Source organism: Pieris napi, chromosome 2, assembly GCF_905475465.1.
Source record: "Pieris napi chromosome 2, ilPieNapi1.2, whole genome shotgun sequence".
NCBI lineage: Eukaryota > Metazoa > Arthropoda > Insecta > Lepidoptera > Pieridae > Pieris > Pieris napi.
Genome location: NC_062235.1, coordinates 6,621,985 through 6,642,528, shown reverse-complemented (window position 1 = coordinate 6,642,528; position 20,544 = coordinate 6,621,985). Strand labels below are relative to the sequence as shown.

The following is a 20,544-nucleotide window of genomic DNA, read 5'->3' as shown; positions in this document are numbered from 1 at the left end:
AAATTTTAAAAACTAATAATTTTTTTTATTTTCGATACTTTTAATATCTATGTCATTTTAAGTTATCTATAATATATGTCATTGAAGATAATTAAATTCCTAACATATCTTCCTTTTCCCTCCCTCTAAGTCTCGGAAATCTAAAGTTTTAGATTTGTATAAATATGAATAAGACTTAAAAATTTGTTTGCCAAAGAAGTTTCACTTCTGACATGTGTGCTTTAAACGCACGCACTTTCTTTAAAATAATTAATAAATTATCCAAGAATATTATAGCTTCGTTTGTCCACATTGTATTTTTTATTCAAAACATTTTAGTAAAAAAATGCACTAAATTCACATTTATATACGACAGCGGCCTATCTATGTCATACTCTACTTAAAGACATTCTTAAAATCTATCATCGTAAGGTAACGAGAAGGTAGGACAATAGAGTCTACAGTAAAATCTTAGCAGAAATACAAAACGGGATCGTTGAAAGAAACATTCAATCCATAAATACGCAACATTTGTTCAACATAAGTTGTAGAGCAGTCGTACCATTTGAAATTAGTATCTGTCTCAGCTCACAATAGCCTCATTGTGTCCGAATAAAAGGAAATAACTCCCGTAACTATAACACAATTTCCACCATTTTCAGGGCGGCGGTATTCCCTCGCCTTCAGAATTCTTTTGTTATAGATTATTTATTAATGACATGACAACTTTGAGGACCAGTTTGTTGACTTTTGGTTGACGTTGCGTGTTGCATAAATTGTTAAACTCATAAAGTGTATAAATAAATTGTAGACTCAGCCAAGCGTTGCTGTGGCTAAGATTTTTGTTATATTATATAGAAGTTTTAAAACAAATGGTGACTTTCACCAGTATAATACGCGAAATAGAACTAATTTGAGTGTACGACCGATCCTAAAGATAAACCACTCCTTATATGGAAATTGTATTCGTTTTTACAACAAACTCCCAAGCGAAATTAGAGAATTATCATTAAATAAATTCAAAGCCCTCGTTAAACGAAAATTAATCAACAAAGCTTTTTATAAATTTGAGGACTACTTAAATGATCCTAATCCTTGGGATTGAATTATTGCTCCAGTTCAAACAATTTGTATGACAATACTTGGCGATTAAAAAGAGTGGCGGAAAGTTTCTTGCCAGTTCTTCTTACCCGCTCTACGCCCTTGACTTGCGAACTGGTAGTAAATGTAAATTTACGATTAATTTAACTTGACGATTCAAAAGTGTACTTGGTTACCCACTTGAATAAAGATATTTTGAGTTTGAGTTTGAGTAAACTATTCAAGAGAAGCAGAAGAACACCAAATCCACCATGCTTTTTTGGTGGTTATGCCATTAAATTGTAGCTTATTAGCTGTTAGAATTGTGACTATCAAATAATACACAAATATTTAGCAATAAAATAATATTGCGGGTATAAATTGAGATGTAAGCTATCCTATCTATTAAGTTGGATCAAACTACAACCGGTGTGCAAATTTGATTGATATCGGTTCGGTAGTTTAGGAGTCCATAGCGGACAAACAACGTGACACGTAATTTATATATATTAAGATTAGTGACCATTTTATGAACTTCCTTGTATTGCTGAGGTCGTTTTTATGTTAATATCAAAATTTCAATGAATTCGAATTGTTTCTTTAATCTAACATTGCAACGTTGCAAATTCATACAACCACTAGCTTAGTTTAATATCAAAACCACAATACCATACTCCAGCTTCTCTGCATTAAGTAAATTTAATACTATTATGAACTGAAACCAAATGGTCGTAATGCAGCCGCTTATTGGCTATATAATGTCAAACATGTAAATTACCAAATAATATTCCGCACCAATTACATTTACTAATTATCTGTTTTCCTATACATTTTAATCTATTTGATAATTAACGAATATATAAACTATACAACATACATATTTAATATAATTGAAATACTTTGCAGCTAAATATTTTGTTCATTTGCATATACATAAATGGTTAAAATAACCTATAAATTAAGATGTTAATGAAAAAGTATGAATATTTTTATTACATATTTTAATGGATATTTGCTATGTGTACAATAATCTATACTAATATTATAAAGAGGAAAGGTTTGATTTTTTGTTTGTTTGAAATGAATAGGCTCCGAAACTACTGGACCGATTTCAAAAATTCTTTCACCGTTGGCAAGCTAAACTATTCCCGAGTGACATAGGCTATGTTTTATTTAAAAAAAAAAGAGGAATGCTTACTAAAACTTGAATAATCTAACCCAAGGTGTAAAATAAAAAACAAAAAACTTCCTTCAATCGCGTGCGCTGCGAAAACTATTAATGATAGAACGAAATGATGTATTTCAATTTTTCAGGACACATCACTATCTATAAAAAATGTCGCGACAGCATGTCTCTATCTTTTATAGTAACGTACCGCCCGCTAGAAAAGGCTCTTTATTCGTACCTAGGTATTGATCCTTATCAAAATAAATACCAACATTTCACATAAGCTACAATTTAATGGCATAACCACCAAAAAAGCATTGTGGATTGGTGTTCTCCTGCCGTTTCTCTTGAATAGTTCACTACTATGTAATATAACAAAAATCTTAGCCACAGCAACGCTTGGCCGAGTACTATACTAGTTTTATATAAACTAAATATGTCTGATAGGAGTAGAAATTCTAAGTAGGAATTGATTCATAGAATAATATTTTTCAAAGGCCTACCTACAATTACGTTACGTTATTGTTTAAGACTGGTTGCCAAGCAACAGACCTCTATAAATTTCATCAAGCCGTTACCCAAGTTTTATATCGTCTAAACGGTTTCACGATAACCGTTGAAAAATGAATTTACCAAGGATGTATTACATGTTATGAGTTATAAAACTTGTTCCGGGTAAACCATTTTATTACTCCACTGACGGGCTCCAGATGAGAATAGTTTGTATTGTTGCTTTCTTTTGTTTAAAATCCTTATTCACAAATTGAGTAGTTTTGGTTCGCGTTAAAGGTTGCCTTAGAATTTTGTACTGTATGCCAAATCGTGAAATGACTGCTTTACGACTGATTTGAGCGCGACCGATGTGTGAGTTCGAAGAATGAGTTACAGAATCGCAAGGCTGTTCTTATATTATTTTATGAGTGATTATAACTATGGCTATTTTTCGATAGAAAACCCCTAAGTTTCTTCTTTATTTTATAGGTGAATCTCTTTACCTTGTGCCTGGCTGTAAATCGGAACCTCATCATTGCTATTTGGTGATAAAGGATCAATTTTATGAATGTATCTTCTCTAAGGTGCAGCTCTTTCTTTTTTTATAAAAGTTTTCGTACTTCTGCCCTTATAAAATAAATGTTTTAATTATAGTTAGTCTTGGGCAGTTTGGTTGAGTTAACTTAAGTTGTACGAGTACTTAAAAATGTTTTAGTCATGTAAATCAATGACGATTTTAAATTATCAATAAAATTGTAGGTACAATATTGCCAAATACATAAGAAAGACAAACACCACTCCTTGATGGAGTAGTTTTCTTGGGTGCACAGCAGTAGTAAGTATTATTTGAGAAATATGGGAATAAAATTTAAACTAAACATCATATTGTTTTTATATAATGAATGAGATGACTGAAGTATGATAACTGTAGCCCACTTCACTCCTATTCAAAATGAAATATGTTGACTGTTTACCTAAAATGTTTTTCATTATGCTGAAAAAAAGGCATAAAAATAAGAAAAAAACAATAATAGAAACATAAACTCCTACTTAATATATTATACTATGTATGATCTCTGAATAACTAAACAATTGAACTACAAAGGCAGTTAAAGAGATAGTCCTAAAAAGGTAAGGGGCATTTCCGCTGTCGTTATTCGACAAACTTGCAAAACTTTTATTGGCGAATCGTGGCTACTAAGAGCCGCTTGATAACGATTACCTTACAATGTAATAGAGGTAGTACAGATAAAACCTTTGATTACAACACCTTTTTCCCTGTTTTACGCATTTGCTGAATATGGCTTATTTTAAATCGGCTAGAATCGATTATAATTTTAAATATACTGTCCATATATTGAAAATGCGCATTAAATATACAGAAGCAATAGTAGGAAGAAAAATAAATTAGAAGACCATAGATCTGGTCTCGAATCATACTTCATACATCAAAATAATAAAATGAAATGCATGCTAAAGGGCGACACTTATTGTGCTAATACAATATTTTGTTCTAATACAAATTGTAGGTCAATCCAATTTATGTATTTCGTGAGATCGACTATTCAAGTTTGAATTACGACAAAAAAAGGGTGCGTGTATTTACTTATGTACGCGCGTAAGAAGTTATACTTCTTTGGCATTATTAAAAATAGTTTTTGATTGCATGCTAATAATTAATTACACTTAAATATTCAAAGACTGGAAAAGGAGTAAATAAAGTTCAGTTTACATTTAAATAATTAAATAAATAAATATTTATTCTTTTACATTAAGTGTAACATAAATTCCATTATTATTCGAATGTTGTATTTAAATTATGGCCAATGCCGTAGCATCTTCCGTGGGCAACTTCATTCTGTTAATTTTGTGTCACGGTGCGCGCGCATCGTAAAATTTCACTCTCATCAATTTTTCATAACGCGCCTAAAGAAGTATAACTTCAAAAATATATATTAATAACTTATAAACGTATAGGCAGAAAGGGATGTTGTTATACACACCTATTGTGTATAGGTAGAATCTATAATAAAACTTACCTCTTAAAAGTTTTTTCTATTGGAAATATCCATCGTGTAGTTTGAGAGTATTAACTCATACCTACGGGCGGTAAACAGCTTGTTTTACTAAGGATAATTGTGGTTTTTAGATTTTCGAAAGCAAATTTACATACTTCATATTAATTGGACCAAAAATTACGTTGCACTTAGAAACATGGTATCACATGTAGTGGACAAGGGAAGAGCGCTTGTAAAGTGTCAACATCATGTTTGCGATACCAGAGGGAGCTAGTTTACACTTAACGTTGGCTACAAGTACACTGACCTCCTTTTGTGCATGAGCTTTATTTTACATATATTTGCAATTTTCATCCCTTTTTATTTATGAAAAATCTAATTGCTTACTGACAATGCAAATCGACTATACCCTGAGATTGTCCGTTCAAGTCTTCTGTTCAGATGTCAGCGAATATATTTTTCTTTCTATATGCGTTGTAACATTAGCGCCCGTACGGAAAAGGTATCGTGGGAAAAATACCTTGCAATTCTGTAACTCACTTTTCGAACTCACACAGCGGTTTTTGCAGTGACGGTCGCGCTCAAATCAGTCGTGAAGCAGTCAATTTATGATTTGGCATTGTGATAAGGAGGGAGCTTGTAGTTTATTGTTTATCAGAATGCCAAATCATAAAATGACTGCTTCACGACTGATTGGAGCACGACCGCGCTGTAAAAACCGCTGTGTGAGTTCGAAAAGTGAGTTACAGAATCGCAAGGCTGGGATTGTCCGTTCAAGTCTTCTGTTCAGATGTCAGCGAATATACTTTTTTTTCTATATGCGTTGTATCATTTGCGCCCGTACGGTATGCATCGTAGGAAAACTGTATTGGATCCAAAAACCAGCAGCTCGTGTTAGGTCAATCACCTAATAATATTAAAATATTATTTATTTTTAAAATACATCAATTATATTGCTGTTTTTTACTAAAAGTCTTTCAAATTGTGTTTACTATGATGAAAAAAAAAGTAATAAAAAGTAATATATAAGTAAATTTTTATTTTATTATAATTATTGGTTTAAGACAAGCTGATAAGAGAATACTGACGGCAGACACAGAAATGTCTTTACTATTAATTGTAAAATAATGTGATTCTTTTTTGCTTTAAAATTTATTGCTTGGGTTGTTTCAATACTTCCTTATTTGACGTTAATAAAATTGGTACGTCTTATTACGCCGGTTCTGAAATAAAATTGAGGAAAAAAGGATAATTTAAAACAAAAAATAAATACTGAAATGGAAGGCTTGTAAAGCAGGTCAGGGTTAAAACATGCCAAAATTAATTAAGCGTTTTGTGGTAACGTCTACTTTAGGACCGACTGACCTGTTCGTAATTGCCTCGGTGAAGTCGTAAGTGTTTTTCGTTGCAAGTACAATATTTGAAGGCAACAAATATTATAGTTTCATTGTGATTGGGTGGTATGATACATAAACTACTTATTAAGGAAAATATCTTCAAGTGCTATCGCAACCGTGGTGCACAAAATCACTCGAGTTATATCCCCTAATGATGTTTTATTTAAATACTTGCGCAGACTATAGATAATCTGAATTAAACTAAATAGTATATTATTAATTTAATTATTAATTAAATTAGTGTTTTATTCACATAATAAACAAAGCTTAATTCATAGAGTTCATAGAGTCATACTAGGGCCTTAAAAATAAACACAATGAAGGCAGTAATTTTTTAGCCAACTAAATTAGTATTAAAGGCATTTATATATTAAATATTTTCGTTTAAAAATAATTAAATATATAAAAGCGTTCTGAGTTCCTTGGCTTTCCTTACGCGACGCATTCATCTCTAAATGTTTCAAAAGCTATGTATGTGACAAACGGGCGGGTGTCTCACCTGACTTAACAAGCTCCCTCCTTATCAGAATGCTAAATCGTAAAATGACTGCTTCACGACTGATTTAAGCGCGACCGCCGCTGTTCAAAAAGTTCAAGAGTTCAAAAAGTGAGTTACAGAATCGCAAGGCTGATGTTAAGTGATACCGCCGCTCATGGATCACCCATCACTTACATTGCCAGAAGGCTTAAACTGCATTGCCGGCGTTTATACTACTATATAAAAGCCGATAACAATGTGCAACATTATCTAAACAATACATATCTTAGACAATAAATACTGTGGTCACTAACCCGGAACAATCGCCATAAATTTTAACGTTTATGAGCATCATGTATTTTATGAGTTATCGTAGAATCGCAACAATCGACTGTAAAGGTTTATAACAACTTTATTGCTCTTATAGACTTGTGTATGGTTAGACATACGGAGTGTCCTATTTCTTTGGAATATTATGGAGGAAATAAAAGCTTAAAAATAAAACTTCGGGTTCGCTGAAAATAACAACTATTGCTGCTCCGTAGATAGGTCTTGGGTTGTTATATATCAGTCAAGTTTCCATACTATGAAGACTTTATGACAGCTACTCTGCGGTTTAAACGTTGCTTTTGCAAACCAAAAATCTTCAGTTTTACAAAGTTAGTATAGGTTTAAAGACATTTAGACATTACTATTTTATATGACACTTTAACTGTCTATTAGCTTAAATAAATAACTTCGATTCGTAATTATTTTACATCTTACATAATGTAGACGTAGAGAAGTTGGTTGTGCCAAAAATCAATCTGGAACTGTTTAAGAAAGACACCTTTTGTATGGCCATTAAGGTTTACAATACGTATAATTAACCAAAACAATTAAAAGATCTTCCGACTATAATTTTTAAAAATCGACTTGGTGTATTACTTTTGTTAAAAGTGTATTATTTAATGAATGATTATTTGCGTGAGACACTGAAGTTGATATAAATTTAATAACGCATGATATGATATGTACGATACAAATAATATTAGAATTAAACAATTCATATGAATAATAATGTAAAATTCCTTTAAAGACAAATTTGCGCGCCATTGTGTGTGGCAGAATATGCGAGCTTACGATTGTACCACCTTACACATTTTTGTACCATATTCTTGCAATAAATAAATTATTATTATTATTACCATATATCTTTCTAATCAGTGACTATACAATATTGTACTTGTACATAAAATATTATGAAACAAACAAGTAATAAAAGCGTGTAATGAAAACGAGAGAGACAACATTAGTCAAAACATTCGAATGCTATCTCTGAGAAATGAGCTGGCTAATGAAATATGAAACAGGTGTGGGGGTGAAATGGCCCGTATAATTTATATAATTAAACATACGTGGAGTTATTTATGACGTTTGAGCTCATAATGTTGGGATATACAAACTTATCTTATTTTTGCTGGAGTTATAAGTCATGCGCTCATGTGTTGATGTTCAAACACATTAATTCTTGTAAGATTGTCGAACGTGAACGATATTGTGGGCAGAATTTACACAAAATATATAATGAAACTGTCAACCCTTAAGTCGTTCGTTCAAATCCCTATCTATAACAATCGTTATTCTGAGAATTACGTGAGCATAATAATTGTTTTTGACCGAAATTTCGACGATGTGACTTGGCTATAAAAATTAAGTAAATATATCTGAGCCATAAAGGGTTGTGATAATATAGTATACCTAGTATTGCGATAAGTTCTGTTAAAAATGCAATTTTTTTAAATTAAGTAATGTAATATTGTTTCAATTTATACCTACATATTTATAAAAGTCTCAGCCAAAAATAAAACAATATTCTATTCGAAATAGCCACCTTTGGCTTTTATACAGGCCTTTAATCTATTTGGCCACGAATCTAAGGATTTACGCACTGTTTCCAAGGGAAATTTCGCCACTGCTTACGGCCTTTGGAGTTCTAACACCATGCGTCCGCCCCGATCTTTTTGATAGACGAAGTGTTGTTGTATCTGTTGTTAGTACGATACACAAACATACGGGTTTGTGTATCGTACTAACAACAGATACAAACCAAGCATTTGAAGTATGTGGAATATGAGCGACGGCTCAATACGCACTTTGTGCAAGGCGATCACTGCAATCCTATTTTCTTTAACACCCAATTCCATATTGTAATTTGATAATTAACACGAAAAAATATGTGAATTGGGGCAAAATCGAAAGATTTTTTAAAAATAATATACGTACAAATTCAAAATAATTAAAAAATTGAAAAAAAAATGCATTTTCATTTGTAACAGAACTTATGGCCAGACCAGTTATATATTTATATATTTGGGTACATATTGTTTCTATCTGAATCTGTAGTCTCTTATTGGGCACTAAATTTGATAGTAATTACTAGTGATGTAATTAGTCTAACCATGCTTGAACAGTCTCAGAACGACATGTTACATAACGACATGTTACGTTTAGTTTAAGAACCATTAAACACCATTTTCTGCTAAAAAAAATTCATATATATTTTTGAAGTGAAACTACGTACGTCACAAAGATGTGCAGCGTTGTAGTCGAAGAAAAGGGAGAGAGCGATTGAGACCGATTGAGAGAGAGTGGGAAGGGTGAATTAGCGTATGGAAATTCTATTTTTAAAATTAAAATATCGTCCAGAGAATTTATGAAATATTAGTATTTTATATTTTATGCAAAATAATTTATTGAAATCTCAAATGACGTATTGTAAATTAAAATGCCACGTGTTTTTACTATCGAAAAAATAAATTAAATTTATAATTTGTGTTAATTTTCGACATTTTTAATATTTTAATGACAATTAAATTCGTAACATATCTTCCTTTTTCCCTCCCTCTAGGTCTCGGAAATCTTAAGTTTTAGATTTGTATAAATTTGTTTGCCAAAGAAGTTTCACTTCTGACATGTGTACTTTGTACGCACACACTTTTTTTTGTATGGTCAAGTCATAGATGTTACTGTTACGTTATTTGCATAGTTATAGTTAACAAGTGACATTTTTTGAAAAGGATACACTGTAATTGCTGTGTATTGTTTTTATTTTCACAATAAAACTGCACATCTATGAGAAGATCACGCGATTTCTAACTGACATTGGGTTGATTACAAAAAGAGAGCGTAAATATTAGCATAAAACCTTTCGCATAAACGTTTGTATTCATAAAATAAACACAATCCTTACAGCTCCGACTCAGATCCGAAACGGTCTCTCAATATTGACTGGGAATCTCAATTTTAACTCGTTTGTAAGAATCCAAATTGGATTTATGGCGTCTTTCTACTTCTATAGAATTACGAAACAGAAAAAGCTTTTTATGAAATGTAAGGTTTACAAAGACTAGAATAGAAATAATAAATTAGTATTTGTGATAAAATTTATGGGAAATCTGTAATTTCAATCAATCTTAACCACATAAAAAATAATCGTGTACCTTTAATGAAATAGGTACACGAATCTTAACCCAAGTACTATAGAGAGTTACTGCATCACTGGATCTATGTAGGTACTCGAAACGATAAAGTTTGAAAGGCCGGCAACGCACTCGCGAGCCCTCTGGCATTGAGAGTGTCCATGGGCGGCGGTATCACTTAACATCAGGTGAGCCTCCTGCCCGTTTGTCCCCTGTTCTATAAAAAAAAATATTCGTATTTCATAAACAAAAGTACGAATGATACAGAAGAAAAAACATGAATAAGCTCCTTATCAAACATTGAACACTGAATATAAAATAAAAATTCAAATACCCATTTATATTGGCCAAATATAAAAATGAATGTGATTTCCTATATTGAAACAAATAAAACACATAATAACAATTCTCCGTATGTAAACCTATAGCGAATTTTATTGAAAAGCATTATTTTTATTTACAATCCAACTGTTTACAATATAAGACAACAAAGCACGGAATAAGCGCTCTAAAGCCAATTTACTTTTCTAAATCAAACATTCATGCAAATAAAAACATGATATACATTGTATACACGTACAACGTCAAAAGATTATAAATTAAAATAAATAGCGAACGCGACTTTTTAAAGTTTAACTACGCACCCCTCCCTGTAGCAAATGGAACAAATCAGTCGGTTTTAAATATGTACTGCTTGGAACTTAAAAATGTTAATTGTACGGTTTATGTTTCTAAGTGATACGTAGTCCATCTGAGACTTTAAAAGGTCGATAAACAGAAAATATAGTTTATGTACGATGTAGCTTAGCTACTACGAGTATTTAATTTGGTACAACAGTCAAGCTGTGGAACAGCCCTGCGATTCTGTAACTCACTTTTCGAACTCACATAGCGGTTTTCGCATCGGCGGTCACTCTCAAATCAGTCGTGAAGGAGTCATTTTATGATTTGGCATTCTGAAAAGGTGGGAGCTTGTAGTTTATTGTTTATTAGAATGCCAAATCATAAAATTACTGCTTCACGACTGATTTCAGAGCGACCGCCGATGCGTAAACCGCTGTGTGAGTTCGAAAAGTGAGTTACAGAATCGCAGGGCTGGGCCCTTCTAGTAACATTTTGCTTGGCTTCTAATACTGATAACAACATTTTATAATGTAATCCTAGTTGAAACATTTAAAAATTTAATAAGGGCTAGACGGAATAAAATTACTTATCTATGGACCGGATTGGTACTTTTTTAGAATTCGGTATCATCAGATTCACACACATATGTATCTTAACCATTCAAACATCAAAATTTTAATCTCACATAAATATTCACAGTTGGTTTCACACTAAAGCTTTATGAGATAAATCTCGATGTGAAGTTTGCGTTGATATTTTTCATTCAATATGAAATTTATCTGTCGTTCTATCAATCTGTATAAGAAATTGTATTATATAGTCCAAGCATTAAAAAAAATATTGACAAATGAGTGCACATTACTATTTTACGTGTGGTCAAAAATGTATGACCCATGATCATCACAGTAAGTGTTTGAATAATACAAATATCTATAATTTATTTAAATATAAATAATTTCTTATATAAAATTATAACTAATTTACATCTAAAGTAAGCTCATAATATATTTTAAAGCTATTTACGCTGAATAGAGAACAATTTAAAACATAATTTCCAATTTTCAAATACAGACTAAATCGCTCAGCGCTAAACGATAAATGCAAAGTCCGAAATCGAAATTCACTTCAACAAGCGGATCGTAAATTGCCACTCTGGGTTTAGTGCGAGACGAAATTATTGTATTTATCAATACAAACTTGAATAGTCTATTATGTTTTAAAATGGTGCAAAATATTTTAGAAAAACCACAATTCTTAGAAGCTTTAGAGGCTTGTTCGCTTTTTTATGCTTTTTCTGTACTGTATTTTTAGTGCAGTGTTTTTATGTGGTTAATGACAGACATTTGTTAGAAATATTATATGAGGTGGAATTTGCATTACAAACAAATGACACTATTAAACTAAATTATGACAAAGGCTAGCAAAAATCTATATATATAAAAATGAAACCCGTTTTCCTTTGTCACGACATAACATGAAAACGGCTTGACCGATTTGTCTAATATTTTATTTATAATATTCCTTGAAGTACGAGGATGGTTCTTACGGAGAGAAAAATTAAAAAAAATTAGTGAAAAAGTCTAAAAACAACACTTTTCTATATTCCCATACAAAATATTCGTAATAATATTTAAAGGCAATTTGAACTTTAATACCATATCATAAAGTTCAAATGTTAGTGGAGGGGTTCCGGGAAGGTAATTTTTTATTCTTTGACATAATGTATTTGTTGTCTTATCAACTTTCTTTTTTTTATCTTACTAGCTAGACCGGTGTCCCGAATAGCAGAATAAGTATTTAAAAAAAATAAAGAATCGACTGTTAGCCGGTACGATGTTCGCCAGGCCAGCTAGTTATTTATAAGTAATGAGTAATTGTCAAAGTAAAATAAACAGCTAATTTATTATTATTATTGATCGATAAAACTTTTTTTTTTACATTTTTTATTTATCTACAATCCGCGGTTCAATTGAGGCATGTGGCAGACACATTTCGACGCCTGTTTCGTGGTTTTACAATTGAGAAAATACGCGATTTCATAAAACGTTCAGTACAACTTTTCTATTAACTATTTTTATCACATTGTTCTCAACTTTCTGCTTGTATAAATACCGTTTTCCACTGAAAAAGTTAATTCATAGAGAAATATCATACGAAGCTAATCTGGGTCAAATAAATAATAGATGATGCTAGGAATGCAGTCTTTATAACTAGGTATTTGTGCCAGGTCATACAATAATTGTATCGAGCAATTAGTATTAAATAATGTACCAGTTATATTGTGTAATATGAAGCAGATATTAGGAACAGAAATACTGTAGTTAATAGAATAATTATTTTGGTATGTAAATATTATGAAAAGGAAAATGGAAGTATTGTAAACTTACCTATAAATAAAGTATTTCGGCTACTATCTCCATTGAATTTCCTGAAAAAAAACAAATGTACATATTAAAACATAATAGTTATATAAACGATGGTAATATTTATGTATAACTAACTAATATATTGTTAAAAGTTATAGTCAAAATCCACTCATAATATTTTGTATCAAAAACCGATTCTTTAGCATTTTACATAACGATGGTAAAAAAATAAAAACATAACACATGTTGTTTTAATTTCTAAGCGATACATATTAAAAACCGACTGATTTGTTCCATTTGATACGCTATTTATTTTAATTTATATTCTTTTGACGTTTCACGTGTGTACATTGTACAATTACATATCATGTTTTACTATACGGCAAGGTTGTCAACCTTGACAACCTTGCCCTGATAAATTCAGTAAAGAGGCATAAGTATACTTGAGACAAACACCATTAGAATCTAAATGAATAAATTGATTTGTCTATTCATCAATTATTATTGAAATTATCAATTAATATGCAAAATAAGTGATTATATCTTGATTTTGATCAACAATGCTTGTGTTCATTAATATTAAAATCGCTAACCAAACAAGTTAAGCGTTAAGAATCAGTTCCAATTAAAAATATAAAAAATCAACTAAACAAAAACGTCACCCTTAACGGTAACAGGAAAAGGCTGAAAAAGACATTGGAAGAAAAAAGGTTTTTCTTGTTATTCAAATGGAACGAAGTTTGAACGTCGCCGACTTTTGAACCGAAATAGACCGTAACTTTTATGAGAAATTTTCGATTCGCGAAGGACGCTTATCAATTTTACCTATTGAAACTGATTTTGAGATATTTTAAGTATTAAGGAAAATATTTTCCGTAGAATTTTCCCTTTAAAAATTAAATACATAGACAAAATGTCGTGAATCCTTTGTTATTCAACAGTACGCTTTCATATTTTTTTATATTGATTTACCAAAATTTATAAATTGTAATTATTATACTCTTTTAATTTATTTAAAAATCTTCTTTTCGATCATTTTTCTTCTGCCTCGTAAGTAGCTACTACTTATATACATATATATATTAATTGTGACTCAATTAACGTTTGGATTAGCTTTTACATTTTTGTTTATACATATTATTTATATCTTTTCTTTAGATTTTACTTTATTTAATTTTAGTTATAGTTTCATGTTTACGAGTTTTTTTGTTCTTAATTATGCACTTATTTTAATTTACCCGCTGTAGGTGTTTCTTTACTTATTGTTACATATTGGAGTTGCCAGTTGTTGTAAGGCCGCGTGTTGCCTAATAACTAATGTCACCTGCTTTTTTTGTTTTTATATGTATGATTTTGTATATTATGGTAACGAAGTGTAAATAAATACATAAATATACCTTCATAACTAAAACTAGTCTAGAATTAGACTATCGATCAAATTAAAAGCTCATAGAATAACAAATGAGATCTAGCTAAAACTCCATACAAAAATATTTAATGTAACTTGTAACATTCTGCCGTAGGCTGTATGACAGAGTAGATTATGTCAGTAAGTAATTGTATGTAGCCGAAAGCCTTTATTTAGCTTGGTACTGGACTTCAGCCAATGTTTACTTTGGAGATGGATCGAGTCATCCATGAAAGGCGCGTTTCAGCATAATTGAAAATAAGATACAGCCACCCTGAGCAAATATTTCTTTAGATTTTGGTAGCTCGGAGTTGTTGAAAATGTTTTATAAAACTCTCAAGAAATAATAGCTAAACATAATGTTTATGAAATATTTACTCAGACCGCCAATTTTGGTATTCCCTTACGAGTTTACTTTTATTATTATTACTTAAAACAAATATTATGTATTTTTGTATATTTGTTACTAATAACCGCCACAATTTGAGGGGTAGTTCTTTAAAACTTAAAACTACTCAACATAACACAAATTCTCTAAAGAACTTTCTCCCAAACCGAGTAGTGGCCGACTGGAATAGGCTTCCGGAAAGTGTAGTCAGTGCACCATCTCTGAATACCTTTAAAATAGATTGGATGGTTTCTCCAAATCACAAAATACACGCGCATCAGCTTATTAAAAGCTGCCAGTGTGTTAAGATACATAATAATAATAATCGATAAGCACGGCAACAAGTTTAAATTCAACCTACCTAGTTTTCCACCTTTATAAATTTATATATGATTTCGATCGATTGAATGTTAATTCTTAGATAGATTGATGTAACTTTATTATAATTTGAAGACACAATCAAAGGCAAAGAAACGTCCTTCACCACCTTCACAAACTAATACATATGACACACATGTATTAGTTTTATTGAATTGTCTTTGGCCTCACTACCGGTATTTTGTTTATAATTTAATGCTAAGAAAAAAATCAGTGACGCTGCAACCTCTTTAGGTCTGGGCCTCAGATTTCTGAATCTGTTTCATGATCATTTTTAAATCTAATAGGCAAGTAGGTGACACACGCCGTCGACTTTTTTAGTCTAAGACATGTCGGTTTCTTCACGATGTTTTCCATCATTGTTCGAGCGAATGTTAAATGCGCACATAGAAAGAAAGTCCATGGTGCACAGCCGGTGATCGAACCTACGACCTCAGGGATGAGAGTGGCACGCTGAAGCCACTAGGCCACACTGCTCATTATTAGCATTATAATTTAATGCTAAGAGGACAGCATAAAATTCATGTTTACAACTCTCTCACTGCACATTAAACTGCTTCGAATGTATTCATTCATATTTATGAGAGAAATTATTATTTATTTCCTGTATAACTTTCCTGTATATAATATTAATAGGATAACTCTACACCCAATTTCCAGAGAGCGTTACATTTCTTCCACATCGCTTCTTCGGGCCCCATTGTGAGCCAAATGATTGAGACACGGATAGTCCCTAGCTTTATTATCGTAAATGCGGAAACCGTCCCTTAGGACGGGTGTCAATATAAGGTACCCCTAAATAATGAGACATATTCTCTGAACTCACCCGATATAGTTTTGAATTCGTGTTCACACAAAATGATTAGCAAAAGAATTCTCTGATAGAGGAAAGAGTCAGTTTGGTATGTAGGAAGTTTAAGTATGTTTTAAATATGTAGTTAAGGTTGAGAGCTGTATCATGGAGTTCTTTATATGTGCGGAAAAACTTGCTGGTACATCGGAGAAAATATGACAATGGCCTTCCTCCTTCATATCCTTCCTCCTTCCCACCAATATCCCAACGATGGGATCAGGCAACGTTGAAATAACTAGGTACTGTTAACGTATGAAACGACGTATGCTTTTAAATTGTGGAACAAAATTGCAGTTAACTAAATTGTGTACCATCAAAATAAATTTGTTTTTTTTTTGTTCATTTAAAAATCAGTGGCGCTACAACCTATTTAGGTCTGGGCCTCAGATTTCTGAATCTGTTTCATGATCATTTTACAATATAATAGGCAAGTAGGTGTACTGCCTCCAGTGCCTGACATACGCCGTCAACTTTTTGGGTCTAAGGCAAGCCGGTTTCCTCACGATGTTTTCCACACCATTCGAGCGAATATTAAATGCGCACATAGAAAGAAAGTCCATTGGTGCACAGCCGGGCATCGAACCTACGACCTCAGGGTTGAGAGTCGCACGCTGAAGCCACTAGGCCAACACTGGTCTCACTGCTCTTTGTTCATTTACCGTTTCAAAAAATAAATTAATATGATTTTTTTGCTTAATACTGCATTACTGACGAACCAATCCACATTTTTAATTATTTAATGATGATAAAAATATTCTTAAGACTTCAATCACACTGGATATTTATATTTTCCTTACTTTACAGTCCAGCGTTGGGATAATGTAACTCACTTTTCGAACTGATAAGCAATAAACTTCAAGGTCGCACCTTTTCAGAATGCCAAATCATAAAATGACTGCTTCACGACTGATTTGAGAGCGACCGCCGATGCGAAAACCGCTGTGTGAGTTCGAAAAGTGAGTTACAGAATCGCTGGGCAGTTTATGCACCTCAAACGCTGCATAAAAATTAAAATACGAATTTTTAAAACTCCCAAAAGGATTTTAACCAAGAAGCAAAGATGATTTTGAATGGAAATATAACTGGAAGTTACGCAATTCAATTCTTAATCACTCGTACAAGTCGTTATCAGAACATCAATCTATTTTTGGAGGTGATATCGGGGATTTATCTCCAAACAGTACATTACGACAGGACATTACTATATTTACGTACGCAATATTGCTTTAATGATTCTGATCCTATAAAAATAAAGCTATATTAAAGTGTTATTACCTTTATATATTAATCTAAAATCTTACTTTTATCTACATACCTAGTTAAAAATATAGTTACTAGTTGTGACGAAGCGGATAGATTTCTCAAGTTTATATTTATTTTACACTTACTTACTTTTAGGTATACTCAATACCTAAAAGTAAGTAAGTGTGTGTAACAAAACTCATTCATACACACAAACATATATAGCAGTAACAATACGTAAGTAATGGAGCACATGTATATTCCAAGGATGCTTTCTCATTAATACAAAGTTGGGTCCAATACTTAAAAAATGCATGCTTATTTAGGTAACATATTAGTTTTTTCGGTCCACGGGAAGTTTATACCTACTTGACTTGCCCAATCCTTTTACTTCGATTAGACCCGGATCTAACGCAATACATATCACTATGCAATGGGATCACAAAAATACCAGGTTTTATTTTGTCAGACGCTTTTGAGCTTTCAAGTAATCCTACTTTTTAGATTACTGCCGTACTTTTTATGTTAGGTGGATCCGATATCCATGAATATTTATTCACGGGAATAAAAATGTATTGCATAAATTGCATTATTTTCTATTATATGAAGTAAAGCGTTCGGGATTAATATAATAATAATAATTCTTTATTTTCTCCCATGTAACATTTGAAAGAAACAGTACGATTACAATAAAGAAGGTATTGGGAGACTGGTTTCCAAGCTAGGTAAGAACCTGTGATATGGATAACCAGGTTTCCATTTCACGGCAAAGATGTACTGAGTTATAACAAAAAAGTACATATAGGTACAATTTTGTTTGCCTACATGAGTAGGTTAAAATTTAAAGTTTCTAAAAAAGAAAAAGAAATCAAAACAGACTAGATTACTACATAAATAAAGTTGTATGGGTGTATGTGAGTGTGTGTGTATGTAAGTGAGTATTTGGGAGCGTGTGTGTGGGTTTGTATCAGGCCTATATATATGTATATCATTCTTAACTTTACGTCTGTGTCTTCTAACAATAATATTGTGAATGAAAAGAAAACGTTTCCATGTTTAAGAGGCCTTTTTGTTATGATTAGGCTGACCTTTTTCATACTTGACTGCTGGCATGAGTTAATTCGTAATATAATTGCGATAAATATGGGGCTTTCACCATAATATGTAATATTTTTAACATGAAAAGGCTAGCTTCGCTACTTAATACTACAACTGTACACTCGTAGAGACTCTTCGAGTTACATAACTCAATACACTTATGAACGTCAACAGAAAAGATGTTAAATTGATTCTAAATATACATTTACTACCAGTTCGCAAGGTTAGGGCGTAAAGCGGCAAGAAACTCTTCGCCACTCTTTAATCGCCAAGTTTTGAGTCATACAAATTGTTTGTAAGGCGGAGCAGCAATAAATATTTGAACTTTAGCAAATAAATCCCAAAGATTAGGATCATTAAATAAATCATCAAATCTATAAAAATCTTTATCGAATTATATACGTTTAACGAAGGTTTTAAATTTATTCAGTGATAATTCTCTAATAACGCTTGGGAGTTTGTTGTATCAACGAACACAATTTCCATATAAGGACTGATTTATATTTCGGAGCCTGGTTGGTCATAGATTTGTTCCGTTTCGAGTATTATACTGGTGAGTATTAACTAATGTGATTCGTTATGTAACATAAATAATACAATGAATTCGATAAATAATATTTATTTGTGTAGTAATTTCATAAGTCAAAGACATTAAAGACAAGAAGAGACAAGAAACATATCTGACGAATAACTTTATATGTACAATGCTAGAACAGGGACCCAAAACTAATATTAATAATTAAATAGAATAGTCCCAAGAAGCTAATAAAAGACAATCTAAAAAAGCTAAACATTGTACGCGAGTCGTTTCAATTACACTTAAAAAGCAAATAAAGTTAGTCTCGAGAACTTAATTAGTTGGACATCGTTATCCTCACTTACTTAGCAAGTGCTATATGGAAAAAGAGAAGTGACACCATTTGCCATAAAAAGGCTTTATTACCTCTCAGCTCGTTTAATGTTGCCTGTAAGGATAATTATGATACTGTAGGGTCGGATTAAACGTTTTACGTTCTTGTGTCTGGCCTGCTTTGGTAGATTATAACCGTTTAGTGTAGATGCACTTATATTAGTACAGTACTAGATGCCCCCGCGAACTTTTTTTCTCCTAAATGCCTAGCCTACCTTTTTAGTACATACCAACATGGCACATTTTGCTATGCTACCCCAGAGACTGTTCGGTTATCTAGAATGAAAACTTTTTAGGTTTTTCTGTACTTTTTCTCCATATAAACCTCAGAGTTCAAGTTATAAGTTCTTAACTAACAAATTAAAAATAGGGGTTGATCGTAGAGGGTAGATGAAAATTAAGGGTTGTATGTATTTTTGTATGCTGTATCATAAAAAATAAAAACAAAAGAATTTGTCTAAAAAAATAAAAAAAATTTTTTTGGATGAACATCCCTTATCACTTAGGGGTTTGAAAGATAGATAGTAGCCGATTCTCAGAATTACTGAATATGCATAAATTCATAAGAATGAAGAATCGGTCGAGCCGTTTCGGAAATTGTGACACGAGAATTTTATTTATACGAAGATATATGAATTAACGAAAGCTGGGTAAAGTTTAGTAGTCAAGGGTGTGGGATACATTGTTCGTACAACCTTAAGGCAAGATGCTCTCACAGTCTAATCTAATTACTAACCAAACAGTAGTGGTTCAAGTCGTGATATTGTATATATGCTCACCCAATCACTTCGTTAGCGCGTTTCAGGATATGACGTCATCGTACTAATTGTAGCCGCACATTGTACATCTCATTACAGTAGTATGGTGTCTTCTACGGCCTACGATATGATTCCTATCATTACTATTCGTAACGTGCCTAGAAGCCGATACTTGAACTGCCCCACAATTGCCTAACATAAACGAAGAATAAAATATGAATTTTAATACTAAATAAATATGACGGTACTCAAGTTTACAGGGTAACCCTATCAAAACTTTAGTGCATTATATTTTCATTCTTATCACTTCTGTGTCATTTTGCTAAACTAAACACTAACCAATGAGCGCTTATGAATACGACTGTTGAATACTAAATTAAACTTAATAAAATGATTACGATGAAACTAATAAGAAACCTATTACAAAGTAAAATGATAAAGACAAT

The 20,544-nt window shown here is 32.0% G+C and overlaps 1 protein-coding gene across 2 annotated transcripts in view; it reads right to left on the bottom strand.

The window, feature by feature from the left end:
* Positions 1-20,544, bottom strand: part of LOC125063072 (TWiK family of potassium channels protein 9-like) — a 212,087-nt gene that overhangs the window by 21,827 nt on the left and 169,716 nt on the right. For both annotated transcript variants that reach the window (XM_047669309.1, XM_047669310.1), the window contains one exon: positions 13,085-13,125. The gene's annotated coding sequence lies outside the window, so the exon portion shown is untranslated. The remainder of the gene's footprint in view (positions 1-13,084; positions 13,126-20,544) is intronic.